Source organism: Mesoplodon bidens (assembly GCF_964165515.1).
Source record: "Mesoplodon bidens genome assembly, contig: HAP1_SCAFFOLD_34, whole genome shotgun sequence".
In the NCBI taxonomy this organism is placed as follows: Eukaryota; Metazoa; Chordata; class Mammalia; order Artiodactyla; family Ziphiidae; genus Mesoplodon; species Mesoplodon bidens.
This window is the reverse complement of record NW_027672207.1, coordinates 3,747,960-3,765,794: the sequence shown is the minus strand read 5'-3', so window position 1 is coordinate 3,765,794 and position 17,835 is coordinate 3,747,960.

Here is a 17,835-nt window from a genome sequence, read left to right as displayed (position 1 = left end):
ATGGAGCAATGTGATTACAAATTTGTGGACCATTGTAATGAAAAGCGTGTGGCACATTGTGATGACAAGGGTCATGGAGCATTTTTCTGACAAAGGCATGGAGAATTTTGCTGAGAAATGCATAGAGCATTGTGACGACAAGGGTCAAGGAGCGTTGTGATGAAACGTTCATGGAGCATTGTGGTTAAAAATGTCACAGAGACTGTTAATGAGGAGGGCATGGACCATTGTGATGACAAAGGTCAAGAAGCATTGTGATGACTGGAGTCAAGGAGCACTGTGATGACAGGGTTCATGGAGCATTGTGATAACAAGGACATGTAGCATTATGATGACAAGGGCATGGAGCATTGTGAGGAGAAAGTCATGGAATATTGTGAAGACAGTTGTCAGGGAGCGTTTTGATGACAAGAGTCCCGGATCATTTTGTTGTCAGTGTTCATGGAGCGTTGTGATGACAGTGGTCATGGAGCACAGTGATGACAGGGGTCATGGAGCATTGTGATAACAAGGGCATGGAGCATTGTGATGTGAAGACGATGGAGCCTTTTGATGACAAGTCTCATGGAGCATTCTTATGAAACAGGGCTTGGAACATTGTGATTACAGGGGTCTTGGAGCATTGTGATGACAAGTTCATGGAGCACTGTGATTACAGGAGTCTTAGAGCACTGTGATGAACAGGGCATGGATCACTGTGATGAAAAAGGCATGAAGCCTTGTCATGACAGAGTTCAAGGAGCATACTGATGACAAGTGTCAGGGAGCATTGTGATGACAAGGGTATTGAGCATTGTGATGACAATGGTCATGGAGCATTGTGATGAGAAGTCCATGGATAATTGTGATGACAAGCGTCATGGGGCGTTGTGTTGACAAGTGTTATGGAACATTGTGATCACAAGGGTTTGGAGCATTGTTATGATAGAGGTCATGGAGAATTTTGATTTCATTGTGATGACAATAGCATGAAGCATTATGATGATGGGCATGGTGCATTGTGATATCAGGGTTCATGGAGCATTGAGAAGAAAAGGGGCATGGAGCATTTGATTACAGGGGTCGTGGAGCCTTGTGATGACTAGGCCGTGGAACATTGTGATGGCAGGGATCATGGAGCATTGTTATGACAGGGGTAATGGAGCATTGTGATGACAAGGGCACAGAACACAGTGATACATGTGTCAAGGAGGAATGAAATGACACGGTCATGGAGCATTGGTCTGAAAAGTTTCATGGATTATTGTGACGAGAGTGGGCATGTAACATTGTGATGACTAGGGCACGGAACACAGTGATACATGTGTCATGGAGGACTGCAATGACAAGGGCATGGAGCATTGTGATTAGAAGGGCATCGAGCATCGTGATGATAAGCGTCATGGAGCTTTGTGATGACAATGGCATGGAGCAATGTGATTCCAAGGGTCATGGGCCTTTGTGATGACATAGGCCATGGAGCATTTTAATGACAAGGGCGTGGTGCATTGTGATGAGAAGGGCAGGGAGCATTGTGATGACAGGGTCATGGAGCAATTGGATGAAAAGAGTCATGGAACATTTTGATGACAGTGTTTATGGAACATTGTGATATCAGGGGTCATGGAGCATTGTGATAAAAGGGTCATGGGTCATTGTGATGACAGGGGTTATGGAACATTGTGATGTCATGGGTATGGAGCATTGTGATGATAAGGCCATGTAGAATTGTTGTGAATAGGGTCATGGATCATTGTGATGACAGGTGTGAGGGAGTATTGTGATGATTATTGATGAAACATTGTGATATCAGTGGTGAGAGAGCATTTTGATGAGAAGTGCATGGAGCATTCTGATGACAAGGTTTATGGAGCATTGTGATGACAACGATGTGGAGCATCGTGATGACAAGTGCATGGCACATTGTGATGCCATGGGTCATGGAGTATTGTGCTGACAAAGGCATGGAGTATTGAGATGACAAGTGTCACCGAGCATTGTGATGAAATATTCATGGAGCATTGTGGTGACAATGGTCACAGAGCCTTGTCATGATGAGGGCATGGACCATTGGGATGACAATGGTCATGAAGCATTGTGATGACTGGAGTCACGGAGCATTGGATTACAGGGGTCATAGAGCATTGTGATGAAAGGTCATGGAGAATTGTGAGGAGAAGGTCATGGAGTATTGTGAAGACAGGTGTCAGGAAGCATTGTGATGACATATGTCATGGTCCATTGTGATGACAATGGAATGGAGCATTGTGATGCCAAGTGTCAAGAAGCATTGTGATGACCAGGGTCATGGAGCATTGTGATGACAAGGGCCATTGAGAACTTTGATGACAAGTTCATTAAGCATATTAATGACAAGCACATTGATCTTGCTATGCCAGGGGTCATGGAGCATTGCGATGACAAGTTCATGGAGAATTGTGATGACAAAGGTCATGGAGCATTCTGATGACAAGCTTATGGAGTATTTTGATGACAATGGCATGTAGCATTGTGATGAAAACGGCATGGGGCATTCTGATGAAAAAGGCATGGAGCCTTTTCGTGACAGGGTTCAAGGAGCATTCTGACGAATAGTTTCAGGGAGCATTGTGATGACAAGTATATTGAGAACTATGATGACAAAGGTCATGGAGCACTGTGATGAAAAGGGCATGGAGTATTGTGATGACACGCATCATGGAGGCGTTGTGATGACAAGAGTTATGGTACAATGTGATCACAAGGGTTTGGAGCATTGTGATGAGAGAGGTCTTAGCTCATTTTGATTTCAAGGAGCATGGAGCATTGTGATGACAAAGGCATGAAGCAATGTGATGCCAAGGTTCATGGAGGATTGTGATGGCAATGGTAATGGAGTATTGTGATGACAAGCGCATAGAGCATTGTAATGATAAGGTCATGTAGCGTTTTGCTGACAAAGGCATGGAACATTGTGATGACAGGTGTCATGGAGCACTGTGATGACAAGCGTCATGGAGCATTTTCAATACAGGGGTCATGGAGCATTGGGATGACAAGCGCATGGAGCATTGTGATGAGAAGTTTCATGGAACATTGGGCTGAAAACGTTCATGGAGTATTGTGATGACAGGGGTCATGGAGTATTGTGATGAAAAGGGAATGGTGCACTGTGATGACAACGTCCTGGAGCACTGTGATGTGAAGACCATGGAACCTTGTGATGATTAGTCTCATGGAGCATTCTGATGAAAAGGAGCAGGGATCATTGTGATCACAGTAGTCTTGGAGCATTGTGATGACAAGGGCATGGAACATTATGATGAGAAGGCCATGTAGCATTCCGATGACATGCGTCATGGAGCTTTGTGATGACAAGTGCAAGGACCATTTTGAACACAGGGGTCTTGGAGCATTGCGTTGAAAAGGGCATGGATCATTGTGATGAAAAAGGCATGGAGCCTTTTCATGAAAGTCTTCAAGGTGCAAAGTGATGGCAATAGTCAGGGAGCATTGTGACGACAAGTGTATTGAGCATTGTGATGACAAAAATCATGGTGCATTGTGATGAGAAGACCATGGATTATTGTGATGACCAGCGTCATGGGGCATTGTGATGACAAGAGTTATGGAACATTGTGATCACAAGGGTTTGGAGCATTGTGATGACAGAGGTCATGGAGCATTTTGATTTCATTGTGATGACAATAGCATGAAGCATTATGATGAAGGGCATGGTGCATTGTGATGACAGCGTTCATGGAGCATTGTGATGAAAAGTGGCATGGAGCATTGCTCTGAAAATTTTCATGGATTATTGTGATAAGAGTGGGAATTGCACATTGTGACAACAAGGGCATGGAGCACTGTGATGACAAGGTCATGGATTATTGTGAAGAAAGGTGTCAGGGAACATTGTGATGAAATATGTCATGTTCCTGTTTGATGACAATATCATGAAGCATTGTGATGTCAAGTGTCATGGAGGATTGTTGTGACAAAATAAAGGAGCACTGTGATGACAAGGGCATGGAGCATTGTGATATCAAGGGCCATTGATAATTTTAATGTCCAGGTCGTGAAACATTCTGATGACAAGCACATGGAGCTACCTATGACAAGCGTCATGGAGCATCGCAATAACAAGTGTATGGAGTATTGTGATGACAAGTGCATATAACATTGTGATGTGAAGTGCCATGGAGAACTGTAATGACATGGACGTGGAGAATTGTGAGGACAAGGGACATTGAGCTTTGAGATGACAAGGCATGGAGCATGGTGATGGCAAAACCGTGGAGCATTGTGATGAGAAGACCTTGGGTAATTGTGATGTCGAGGATCATGGAGCACTATAATGACAAGGGGTATGGAGCATTGTGATGACAGGTGTCAGGGAGCATTGTGATAAGAGGGGTCATGTAGCATTCTGATGACAAGGGCATGAAGCTTTGTGATGACAAGGGCATGGAGCATTGTGATGATAAGTGCATGAAGCATTGCAATGAGAAGTGCATGGATAATTGTGATGACAAAAGTATGTAACATTGTGATGAGAAGTGTCATGTATCATTGTGATGACAAGGACGTGGAGAATTGTGATGACAAGGGACATGGAGCATTGTGATAACCAGGGCATGGAGCATTGTGATGACAAGGGTCATGGAGCATTATTATGACAAGGGCCATGGGGCATTCTGACAAAAGATATCACTTATGAAGGGAATGTAATCATGGCTACATATGAACTGAATTAGGGAAGAGAACAGATTCTCAGATTTAGAAAAAAACTCTTATGCTTGCTTAAGGGGAAAGAGAGGTGGGGAAATGCAGAAATCAATAGTTTGATATTAGAACAGGAACCGTTCCATAATCCAAAAACAGAAGAGACAAGCCCTACTCCTTCCTCAGTGAACGGAACTCAACATCCCTATTTCCAACAGAGAAATATATCTGACTAGTAAGAATTTTAAAACCTATGTATTGATATGTCTCCGTAAGGGAACCAAGTGTGTCTAGAACAACATAAGCATGACAGTGAGAATCAGCTGAAACCCACTAGAAAAAATGAATTTCAAAACAAAACATAAAAACAGTAAAATTCTTACACAATTCCTTCAGGTGTTCTGAAGAAACCTGGAATGACCCTATCTACAATGACAGCTGGATGTGCCATAAGGCTGGTCACTTGAGACTGAGAGGATTGGTGAGATTGGGTGAAAAAATGGAGACCCTTTAAAGCAATAATGCCTGCCACCCATTCCATGGTTCCCAACTCTCCAGGTAGAAAGAAATATCACTACAGTTATAACATGTATGGGAACGTAGAGACTGGAAACACTCTGATGGTGAAAGGTTTCTAAAACTCTACTACTTTTTTCTCTCCTTGTGCACCAGTTTGACATTCCAAATGCTTTACTATCAATCTCCCAACTTGGAGAGTCAGGCCCTATAACTTCCTAATTCGCACAGTGGACAAATTGTGCAGAGGATATAAGGGAAGAGGGAGAACCAATGAGAGAGTAGCTTTAGGCATTTGGACGGCAACATGTCACTCTAATTTCACGTCACGAAGAGGAATTCACCAAAGTCTCAGCCTGCCCCGCCAGAACAAGTATAGGTCCTGAAGCAAAATTGTGGATTTGCGGTCAGCTCACAAAAACGTGAGTTGAAAAATGGAGCTCAGGGCCACAGCAATTCACTAACATGCAGAGTTACAAAGGACTACTCTCTTCCAAAAATCTGTTGAGGGAAAGCCACGAGGCGGAAGTGAAAATGAGGCAGAATGGCATGAAACAGATTTCAAGAGGTACATTGGAATCACCTTTAAACACAGGAAAAGCATCACAACTTTGAAATTATGGAAACAGCCATAAAGAGTGTAAGGCTTTTCACGTGAATATATTCAGGAGCAAACGCATATAGCCTTTTCGGCCAAGCAAGAAAGCGGGCAATGCAAATCTGCACTACAAAGAAGTAACACTTCCCACCTGTCAAAAGGGACATCCGCAAAATGTGTAAAAACCAGAAAGGCAAGACAGGCCCTGGAGAACAGGGAACACTGTTATGCTGATGGGCGGGATGTAAATTGCCAACTGCGTCTCTCAAGGAATGCATTCTGTTCCCTAAAACAAGTAAACAACAGAGCTACAGAGCCAAGGGCACTTCGAGTCTAGGGAATATACCTTGGGAAAACTGAAAATCAATAAGACAGATCCACACCAAAATTCAGGGCTGCACTGCTTACAAGAACCTCAACTTGGGTACACTTTAAATATCCCAGGAAAAAAAGAATGGTTCAAGAAATTGTGGTACTTACGTATGATGGAATATTCCTCAGCCAAGAAATCAATGTCATAAGGCCAGTGGCAGCAAAATGAGTGGATTCAGGTGCGATAATTCTAAGTGAAATAAGTCACACAGAAAAATAAACTTATCATAAGGTATCACTTATGAAGATCCTTTAAACATGGCTACACATGAACTGAGCTAGGAAAGAGAAGAGAGTCTCATATTTATAAAAAACACTTATGCCTGCTTAAGGGGGAAGGAGAGGTGGGGTGATGCATAAAACCAGAGTTTGATATTAGTACAGGTACCGTTCCAAAAACCAAATACGGAATAGACAAGACCTACACCTTCCTCAGTGAAAGGGACTCAAAACACCATATTCAGTGCAGAGTAATATATCTTACTAGTATGAATCTTAAAACCTATGTATTTATATGTCTCCATAAGGGAATCAAGTGTTTCTAGACAGGCATAAACATGACAGTGAGAATCAGCTCAAACCCAATATAAAAAGGAATTTCAAAAACAAAACAAAAAAACAGTGATATTCTTTACAAATCCTTCAGGGTCTCTGATGAAACCTGGAATGACCCTATCTACAATGACAGCTAGATATGGCATAAGGCTGGACACTTGGGACTGAGAGGATTGGTGAGATTGGGTGGGAAAATGCAGACCCTTTAAGGCAATAATGCATGGCACCCATTCCATGGGTCCCAACTCTGCAGGTTGAAGGGAATATTACAACAGCTATAACATGTACGGGAAACCTAGAGAATGGACTCACTGTGAAAACAAAAGGTTTCCAAAACTCAACAAATAGTCCATATCCTGGTGCTCCGGTTTGACTTTCCAACTGCTTTACTATAAATCTCCCAACCTGGAGAGACAGACCTTTTAACCTCCTGGTTCTAACAGGTTGCCAAATTGGCAGAGGAGGAAAGGGAAGAGGGAGAACCAATGAGAGAGTAGCCATGAGGCATTTGGACGGGCACATGTCACTCTAATTTCCCGGGTGGAAGAAGAATTAACCAAAGTCTCAGCCACCCACCGGACACCAGGATAGGTCCTGAACCAAAATTTGGACTTATATTCAGGTCACAAATAACATATTGAAAAATGGAGCTCAGGGGCACAGCAATTCGCCAACTGGCAGAGTAGTAAAGGACATATCTGGTCCAAAAATCTGTTGGGGGAAGGTTTCGAGGTGGACTTGAAAGCGAGGCAGAATAGCAGGAAACAGATTTCAAGAGGTACGTTGAAATCACCTTGAAAGCACAAGAGGAGGGTCTCATCATTGACAATGATGCACCTGGCCAAAAACTGCCTATGTGTTTTCTCCTGAATATATTCAGGAGAAGATGCATATGCCCTTTTTGGCCCAGCAAGCAAGCGGGCAATGCAAATCTGCACTACACAGAAATATCACTTCCCACCATTCAAAAGGGACATCCACAAAATGTGTAAAAACCAGAAAGGCAAGACAGGCCCTGGAGAACAGGGAGCCTTGTTATGCTGGTGGGCGGTATGTAAATTGCCAACTGCCTCTCTTGTGGAGTGCATTGTGTTCCCTAAAACAATTAAACAACAGAGCTACAGAGCCAAGAGAGCTTCCAGTGTAGGGAATATACCTTGGGAAAACTGAAAATCAATAAGACACAGGCACCCCAAAATTTACGGCTGCACCGCTTACAAGAACCTCAACTTGTGTCCATCTTAAATTTCCCAGGAAAGATAAAAATCTTTCAAAAATTTGTAGTACGTATGTCCAGTGGATTATCCCTCAACTATGAAATCAATGTCATAAGACCAGTAGCAGCAAAATGATTGAATTTAGGTACGACGATTCTAACTGAAATAAGTCACACAGAAAAAGAAACTTATCATAAGATATCATTTATGAAGATCTTGTAAATATGGCTACACTTGAACTGAGTTAGGGAAGAGAACAGAGTCTCACATTTAGAAAACTCTCTTATGCCTGCTTAAGGGGGAAGGAGAGGTGGGGTGATGCATAAAATCAGAGTTTGATATAAGCACAGGTACCATTCCAAAAACCAACTCTGGAATAGACAAGACCTAGACCTTCCTCAGTGAAAAGGACTCAAAATCCCATATTTCCCGCAAGGGAATATATCTGACTAGTAAGAATCTTAAAACCTATGCATTGATATGTCTGTGTAAGGGAATCAAGTGTGTCTAGACTTGCATAAACATGGCAGCGAGAATCAGCTCAAACCCACTATAAAAAGGAATTTCAAAAACAAAACAAAAAAACGGAAATTTTTTTACAATTCCTTCAGTGTCTCTGATGAAACCTCGAATGACCCTATCTACAATGACAGCTGGATGTGGCATAAAGCTGGACACTTGGGACTGAGAGTATTGGTGAGATTGGGTGAGCAAATGCAGACCCTTTAAAGCAATAATGCATGGCACCCATTCCATGAGTCCCAACTCTCCAGATTGAAGGGAATATTACTACAGCTATAACATGTAAGGGAAACCTAGAGAATGGACAAACTGTGAATATGAAAGGTTTCTAAACCTCAACGAATAATACCTCTCCTTGTGCTCAAGTTTGACTTTCCAACTGCTATACTATCAATCTCCCAACTTGGAGAGACAGCCCCATTAACCTACTGTTTCGAACAGGTGACCAGTTTGGCAGAGGGTGAAAGGGAAGAGGGAGAACCAATGAGAGAGTAGCTGTTAGGCATTTGGACGGGCACATGTCATTCTAATTTCCCGGCAGGAAAAATAATTAACCAAAGTCTCAGCCACCCACCGGGAACAAGTATAGGTCCTGAACCAAAATTTTGGACTTGAGATCAGCTCACAAAAAACGACTTGAAAAATGGAGCTCAGGGGCACAGCAATTCACAAACTGGCAGAGTAATAAAGGACAACTATCGACCAAAAATCTGTTGAGGGAAGGCAAGAAGGCGGACTTGAAAGCGAGGCAGAATAGCAGGAAACAGATTTCAATAGGTACGTTGGAATCGCCTGTAAAGCACATGAAGAGGGGCACAGCTACGACAATGATACACTTGGCCAAAAAGGGAGTATGCGTTTTCTCCTGAATATATTCAGGAGAAAAGGCATACGCCCTTTTTGGCCAAGCAAGTAAGAGGGCAATTCAAATCTGCACTATAAAAAGTATCACTTCCCAACGGTAAAAAGGGACATCCACAAAATATGTAAAAACCAGAAAGGAAAGACAGGCCCTGGAGAAAAGGGAGACTTGTTATGCTGATGGGCGGGATGTAAATTGCCAACAGCCTCATTGGAGTAGTGCACTGTGTTCCCTAAAACAAGTAAACAACGGAGCTACAGAGCAAAGGGCATTTCCAGTCTATGGAATATACCATGGGAAAACTGAAAATCAATAAGAGAGAGCCAACCCCAAGTTTAGGGCTGCACTGCTTACAAGAACCTCAACTTGGGTACAACTTAAATATCCCAGGAAATATAAAAATGGTACAAAAAATTGTGCTACTTACGTACGATTGAATATCCCTCAGCCATGAAATCAATGTCATAAGACCAGTAGCAGCAAAGTGAGTGGATTCAGGTACGATGTTTCTAAGTGAAATAAGTAACACAGAAAAAGAAACTTATCATAAGATATCACTTATGAAGATCCTGTAAACATGGCTACACATGAAAGGAGTTAGGAAAGAGAACAGTGTCTCACATTTAGAAAACACTCTTATGCCTGCTTTAGGGGGAAGGAGAGGTGGGGTGATGAAAAAAACCAGAGTTTGATATAAGCACAGGTACTGTTCCAAAAACCAACTATGGAATAGACAAGACCTACACCTTCCTCAGTGAAAGCGACTCAAAACACCTTATTTCACACAGAGGAATATATCTGACTAGTAATAATCTTAAAACCTATGTATTGATATGTCTCCATAAGGGAATCAAGTGTGTCTAGACTGGCATAAACATGGCAGCGAGAATCAGCCCAAACTCACTATAAAAAGGAATTCCATAAACAAAACAAAAAACAGGGTAATTCTTTACAAATTCTTCAGGGTCTCTGACGAAAGCTGGAATGACCCTATCTACAATGAGAGCCGGATGTGGCATAAGGGTAACACTTGGGACTGAGTGGATTGGTGAGATAGGGTGAGCAAATGCAGACCCTTTAAAGCAATAATGCATGGCACCCATTCCATGGGTCCCAACTCTCCAGGTTGAAGAGAATATTACTACAGCTATAACATGTACGGGAATCCTAGAGAATGGACACACTGTGAATACGAAAGGTTTCTAAAACTCAACGAATAGTCCCTCTGCTGGAGCACCTCTTTGACATTCCAACTGCTTTACTATCAATCTCCCAACTTGGAGAGACAGACCCTTTTACCTCCTGGTTCGCACAGGTTGCCAATATGGCAGAGGATGGAAGGGAAGAGGGAGAACCAATGAGAGAGTAGTTGTTTGGCATTTGGACGGGCATATGCCACTCTAATATCGTGGCAGGAAGAAGAATTAACCAAAGTGTCAGCCACCCACCAGGAACGAGTATAGGTCCTAAACCAAAATTTTGGACTTGCGTTCAGCTCACAAAAAACGAGTTGAGGGCTTCCCTGGTGGTGCAGTGGTTGAGAGTCCGCCTGCCGATGCAGGGGACACGGGTTCGTGCCCCGGTCTGGGAAGATCCCACATGCCGCAGAGCGGCTGGGCACGTGAGCCATGGCCGCTGAGCCTGTGCGTCCGGATCCTGTGCTCTGCAAGGGGAGAGGCCACAACAGTGAGAGGCCCGCCTACCGCAAAAAAAAAAAAAAAAAAAAAAAAAAAAAAAAAAAAAAAAACGAGTTGAAAAGTGGAGCTCAGGGGCACAGCAATTCACAAACTAGCAGAGTAATAAAGGACAACTCTCACCCAAAAATCTGTTGACGGAAGGCAACGAGGCAGACTTGAAAGCGAGGCAGAATAGCAGGAAACAGATTTCAAGAGCTACGTAGGAATCCCCTGTAAAGCACTGGAAGTGGGGCACAGCTTCGACAATGATGCACTTGGACAAAAGGGCATATGCATTTTCTCCTGAATATATTCAGGAGAAAACACATACTCCGTTTTTGGCCAAGCAAGCAAGCAGGCAATGCAAATCTGCACTACAAAGAAGTATCTCTTCCCACTGGTCAAAAGGGACACCCACAAAATGTATAAAAAACAGAAAAGCAAGACAGGCCCTGGAGAACTGGGAGGCATGTTATGCTGATGGGCGGGATGTAAATTGCCAACTGCCGGGGCCTCCCTGTTTGTGTAGTGGATGGGAGTCCGCCTGCCGATTGAGGGGATACAGGTTCGTGCCCCGGTACGGGAGCGTCCCATATGCCACGGAGTGGCTGGGCCCGTGGGACATGGCCACTGAGCCTGCGCGTCCTGGGCCTGTGCTCCGCAGCGGGAGAGGCCACAACACTGAGAGGCCCGCATACCGCAAAAAAAAAAAAAAAAAAAAAAAAAAAAAAAATTGCCGACTGCCTCACTGGAAGAGTGCATTGTGTTCCCTAAAACAAGTAAAAAATAGACCTACAGAGCCAAGGGCACTTCCAGTCTAGGAAATATACCTTGGCAAAACTGTAAATCAATAAGATAGAGCCACCCCCAAATTTAGAGCTGCACTGCTCACAAGAATATCAACTAGGTTCCACCTTAAATATCCCAGGAAACATAAAAATGTTTCAAAAAATTGTGGTACTTACATACGATGGAATATCCCTCAGCCATGAAATCAATGTCATAAGACAAGTAGCAGCAAAATGAGTGGATTCAGGTATGATGATTCTAAGTGAAATGAGTCACACAGAAAAAGAAACTTATCATAAGATATCACTTATGAAGATCCTGTAAACATGGCTACACATGAAGTGAGTTAGGAAAGAGAACAGAGTCTCACATTGAGAAAACACTGTTATGCCTGCTTAAGGGGGAAGGAGAGGTGGGGAGATGCATAAAAACCTAGTTTGATATAAGCACAGGTACCGTTCCAAAAACCAACTATGGAATAGACAAGACCTACACCTTCCTCAGTGAAAGGTACCCAAAACCCCATATTTCCCGCAGAGGAATATATCTGACTAGTAAGAATATTAAAACCTATGTACTGATATGTCTGGGTAACGGAATCAAGTGTGTCTTGTCTGTCATAAACATGGCAGCGAGAATCAGCTCAAACCCACTATAAAAGAAATTTCAAAAACAAAACAAAAAAACAGGGAAATTCTTTACAATTCCTTCAGGGTCTCTGAGGAAACTTGGAATGACCATCTCTACAATGACAGCTGGATATGGCATAAGGCGGTACACTTGGGACTGAGAGGATTGGTGAGATTGGGTAAGCAAATGCAGACACTTTAAAGCAATAATGCATGGCACCCATTCCTTGGGTCCCAACTCTCCAGGTTGAAGGGAATATTACTACAGCTATATCATGTACGGGAAACCTAGAGAATGGACACACTGTGAATACGAAATGTTTCTAAAACTCAACGAATAGTCCCTCCCCTGGTGCTCCGGTTTGACTTTCCAACTGCTTTACTATCAATCTCACAACTTGGAGAGACAGCCCCTATAACCTCCTGGTTTGCACAGGTTGCCAATTTGGCAGAGGATGGAAGGGAAGAGGGAGAACCAATGAGAGAGTAGCTGCTGGGCATTTGGACGGGCACATGTCACTCTAATTTCCCGGCAGGGAGAAGAATTAACCAAAGTATCAGCCACCCACTGGGAACCAGTATAGGTACTGAACCAAAATTTTGGGCTTGCGTTCAGCTCACAAAAAACGAGTTCAAACATGGAACTCAGGGGCACAGCAATTCACAAACTGGCAGAGTTATAAAGGACAACTACTGTCCAAAAATCTGTTGAGCGAAGGCAACGAGGCAGACTTGAAAGAGAGGCAGAATAGCAGGAAACAGATTTCATGAAGTACGTTGGAATCGCCAGTAAAGCACAGGAAGAGGGGAACAACATCAACAATGATGCACTTGGCCAAAATTGGTGTATGCATTTTCTCCTGAATATATTCAGGAGAAAATGCATACGCCCTTTTTGGCCCAGCAAGCAAGAGGGCAATGCAAATCTGCACTACAAAGAAGTATCTCTTCCCACCGGTCAAAAGAGACATACACAAAATGTGTAAAAACCAGAAAGGCAAGACCGGTCCTGAAGAACAGGGAGCCTTGTTAGGCTGATGGGCGGGATATAAATTGCCAACTGTCTCACTGGATGAGTGCATTGTGTTCCCAAAACAAGTAAACAACAGAGCTACAAAGCCAAGGGCAATTCCAGTCTAGGGAATATACCATGGGAAAAGTGAAAATCAATAAGACAGAGCCACACAAAAATTTAGGGCTGCACTGCTTACAAAAACCGCAACTTAGGTACACCTTAAATATCCCAGTAAATATAAAAATGGTTCAAGTAATTGTGGTACTTACATACAATGGAATATCCCTCAGCCTTGAAATCAATGTCATTAGATCAGTAGCAGCAAAATGAGTGGATTCATGTACGATGATTCTAAGTGAAATAAGTCACACAGAAAAAGAAACTTATCATAAGATATCACTTATGAAGATCCTGTAAACATGGCTACACATGAAATGAGTTAGGAAAGAGAACAGAGTCTCACATTTAGAAAACACTGTTATGCCTTCTTAAGGGGGAAGGAGAGGTGGGGTGATGCATAAAACCAGAGTTTGATATAAGCACAGGTACCGTTCCAAAAACCAACTATGGAATAGACAAGACCTACACCTTCTTCAGTGAAAGCGACTCAAAACCCCGTATTTCCCACAGAGGAATATATCTGACTAGTAATAATCTTAAAACCTATGTATTGATATGTCTCCGTAAGGGAATCAAGTGTGTCTAGACTGGAATAAACACAGCAGCGAGAATCAGCCCAAAGCCACTGTAAAAAGGAATTTCTTTAACAAAACAAAAAACAGGGAAATTATTTATAATTCCTTCAGGGTCTCTGACAAAAGCTGGAATGACGCTGTCTACAATGATAGCTGGATGTGGCATAAGGCTGGACAATTGGGACTGAGAGGATTGATGAGATTGGGTGAGCAAATGCAGACCCTTTAAAGCAATAATGCATGGCACTCATTCCATGGGTCCCAACTCTCCATGTTGAAGGGAATATTACTACAGCTATAACATGTACGGGAAACCTAGAGAATGGACACACAGTGAATCCGAAAGGTTTCTAAAACTCAACGAATAGTCCCTCTCGGGGTGCTCCGCTTTGACTTTCCAACTGTTTAACTATCAATCTCCCAACTTGGAGAGACAGCCCCTTTAACCACCTGGTTCCCACAGGTTGCCAATTTGGCAGAGGATGGTAGGAAAGAGGGAGAACCAATGAGAGAGTTGTTGTTAGGCATTTTGATGTCACATGTCACTCTAATTTCCCGGCAGCAAGAAGAATTAACCAAAGTCCCAGCCACCCACCGGGAACCAGTATAGATCCTGAATCAAAATTTTGGACTTGCATTTAGCTCACAAAAAACGACTTGAAACATGGAACTCAGGGGCACAGCAATTCACACCAGGCAGAGTAATAAAGGACAAGTACTGTCCAAAAATCTGTTGAGCGAAGACAACGAGGCGGACTTGAATGCGAGGCAGAAGAGCAGGAAACAGATTTCAAGAGGTACGTTGGAATCACCTGTAAAGCACAGGAAGAGGGGCACAACTTCGACAATGATGCACTTGGCCAAAAAGGGCGTATGCGTTTTCTCCTGAATATATTCAAGCATGCTTTTTGGACAAGCATGCAAGAGGGCAATGCAAATCTGCACTACAAAGAAGTATCTCTTCCCACCGGTCAAAAGGGACATCCACAAAATGTGGAAAAACCAGAAAAGCAAGACAGGCCCTGGAGAACAGGGAGCCTTGTTATGCTGATGGGCGGGATGTAAATTGCCAACTGTCTCACTGGAGGAGTGCACTGTGTTCCCAAAACCAGTAAACAACAGAGCTACAGAGCCAAGGACACTTCCAGTCTAGGGAATATAACATGGGAAAACTGAAAATCAATAAGACAGAGCCACCCCAAAATTTAGGGCTGCACTGCTTACAAGAACCTCAACTTGGTTACACTTTAAATATCACAGGAAATAAAAAAATGGTTCAAAAAATCGTGGTTCTTACGTCTGATGGTAGATCCCGCAGCCATGAAATCAATGTCATAAGACCAGTAGCAGCAAAGTGAGTGGATTCAGGTACGTTGATTCTAGGTGAAATAAGTCACAAAGAAAATGAAACTTATCATAAGGTATCACTTATGAAGATCCTGTAAACATGGCTACACATGAACTGAGTTAGGAAAGAGAACAGAGTCTCACATTTAAAAAACACTCTTATGCCTGCTTAAGGGGGGATGAGAGGTGGGGTGATGCATAAAACCAGAGTTTGATATAAGCACAGGTACCGTTCCAAAAACGAACTATGGAATAGACAAGACCTACACCTTCCTCAGTGAAAGAGACTCAAAACCCCATATTTCCTGCAGAGGAATATATCTGACTAGTAAGGACCTTAAAACCTATGTAATGATATGTCTGGATAAGGGATTTAAGTGTCTCTAGACTGGCAAAAACATGGCAGTGAGAATCTGCTCAAACCCACTATAAAAAGGAATTTCAAAAACAAAACGAAAAAACAGGGAAATTCTTTACAATTCCTTCAGGGTCCCTGACAACACCTGGAATGACTCTATTTACAATGACAGCTGAATGTGGCATAAGGCTGGACACTTGGGACTGAGAGGATTGGTGAGATTGGGTGAGCAAATGCAGACCCTTTAAAGCAATAATGCATGGCACCCGTTCCATGGGTCCCAACACTCCAGGTTGAAGGGAATATTACTAAAGCTATAACATGTATGGGAAACCTAGAGAATGGTCACACTGTGAATATGAAAGGTTTCTAAAACTCAACGAATATTCCCTCTCCTGGTGCTCCGATTTGACTTTCCAACTGCATTACTATCAATCTCCCAACTTGGAGAGACTGCCCCTTTAAACTACTGGGTCACACAGTTTGCCAAATTGGCAGAGGATGGAAGGGAAGAGGGAGAAACAATGAGAGAGTAGCTGATAGGCATTTGGATGGGCACATGTGACTCTAATTTCCAGCAGGAAGAAGAATTAAGCAAATCTCATTCACCCACCGGGAACAATTATAGGCCCTGAACCAAAATTTTGGACTTGCGTTCAGCTCACAAAAAACGATTTGAAAAATGGAGCTCAGGGGCACAGTAATTCACAAACTAGCAGAGTAATAAAGGAAAACTGTCGTCCAAAAATCTGTTGAGGGAAGGCATCGAGGCGCACTTGAAAGCAAGGAAGAAGAACAGGAAACAGATTTCAAGATGTACGTAGGAATCGCCTGTAAAGCACAGGAAGAGGGGTACAACTTCGACAATGATGCACATGGCCAAAAAGCGCAAATGCATTTTCTCCTGAATATATTCAAGAGAAAATGCATACGCCCTTTTTAGCCAAGCAGTCAAGCAGGCAATGAAAATCTGCACTACAAAGAAGTATCTCTTCCAACAGGTCGAAAGGGACATCCACAAAATGTGTAAAAACCAGAAAGGCAAGACAGGCCCTGGAGAACAGGGAGCCTTGTTATGCTGATGGGCGGGATATAAATTGCCAACTGCCTCACTGGAGGAGTGACTTGTGTTCCCTAAAACAAGTAAACAACAGAGCTACAGAGCCAACGGCACTTCCAGTCTAGGGAATATACCTTGGGAAAACTGAAAATCAATAAGACAGAGGCACCCCCAAATTTAGGGCTGCACTGCTTACAAGAACCTCAACTTGGGTACACCTTAAATATCCCAGGAAATATAAAAATGGTTCAAAAAATTGTGGTATTTACGTATAATGGACTATCCTTCAGCCATGAAAGCAATGTTATAAGACCAGTAGCAGCAAAGTGAGTGGATTCAGGTACGATGATTCTAAGTGAAATAAGTCACACAGAAAAAGAAACTTATCATAAGATATCACTTATGAAGATCCTGTTAACATGGCTACACATGAACTGAGTTAGGAAGGAGAACAGAGTCTCACATTTAGAAAACACTCTTATGCCTGCTTAAGGGGAAAGGAGAGGTGGGGTGATGCATAAAAGCAGAGTTTCATAGAAACACAGGTACCGATCCAAAACCAACTATGGAATAGACAAGACCTACACCTTCCTCAGGGAAATGGACTCAAAACCCCATATTTCGCGCACAGGAATATATCTGACTAGTAAGAATCTTAAAACCTATATATTGATATGTCTCCGTAAGGGAATCAAGTGTGTCTACACTGGCATAAACATGGCAGCGAGAATCAGCTCAAACCAACTATAAAAAGGAATTTCAAAATCAAAACAAAAAAACAGGGAAATTCTTTACAATTCCTTCACAGTCTCTGCCGAAAGCTTTAATGACCCTATCTACAATGACAGCTGGATGTGGCATAAGGCTGGTCACTTGGGACTGAGAGGATTTGTGAGATTGGGTGAACAAATGCAGACCCTTTAAAGCAATAATGCATGGCA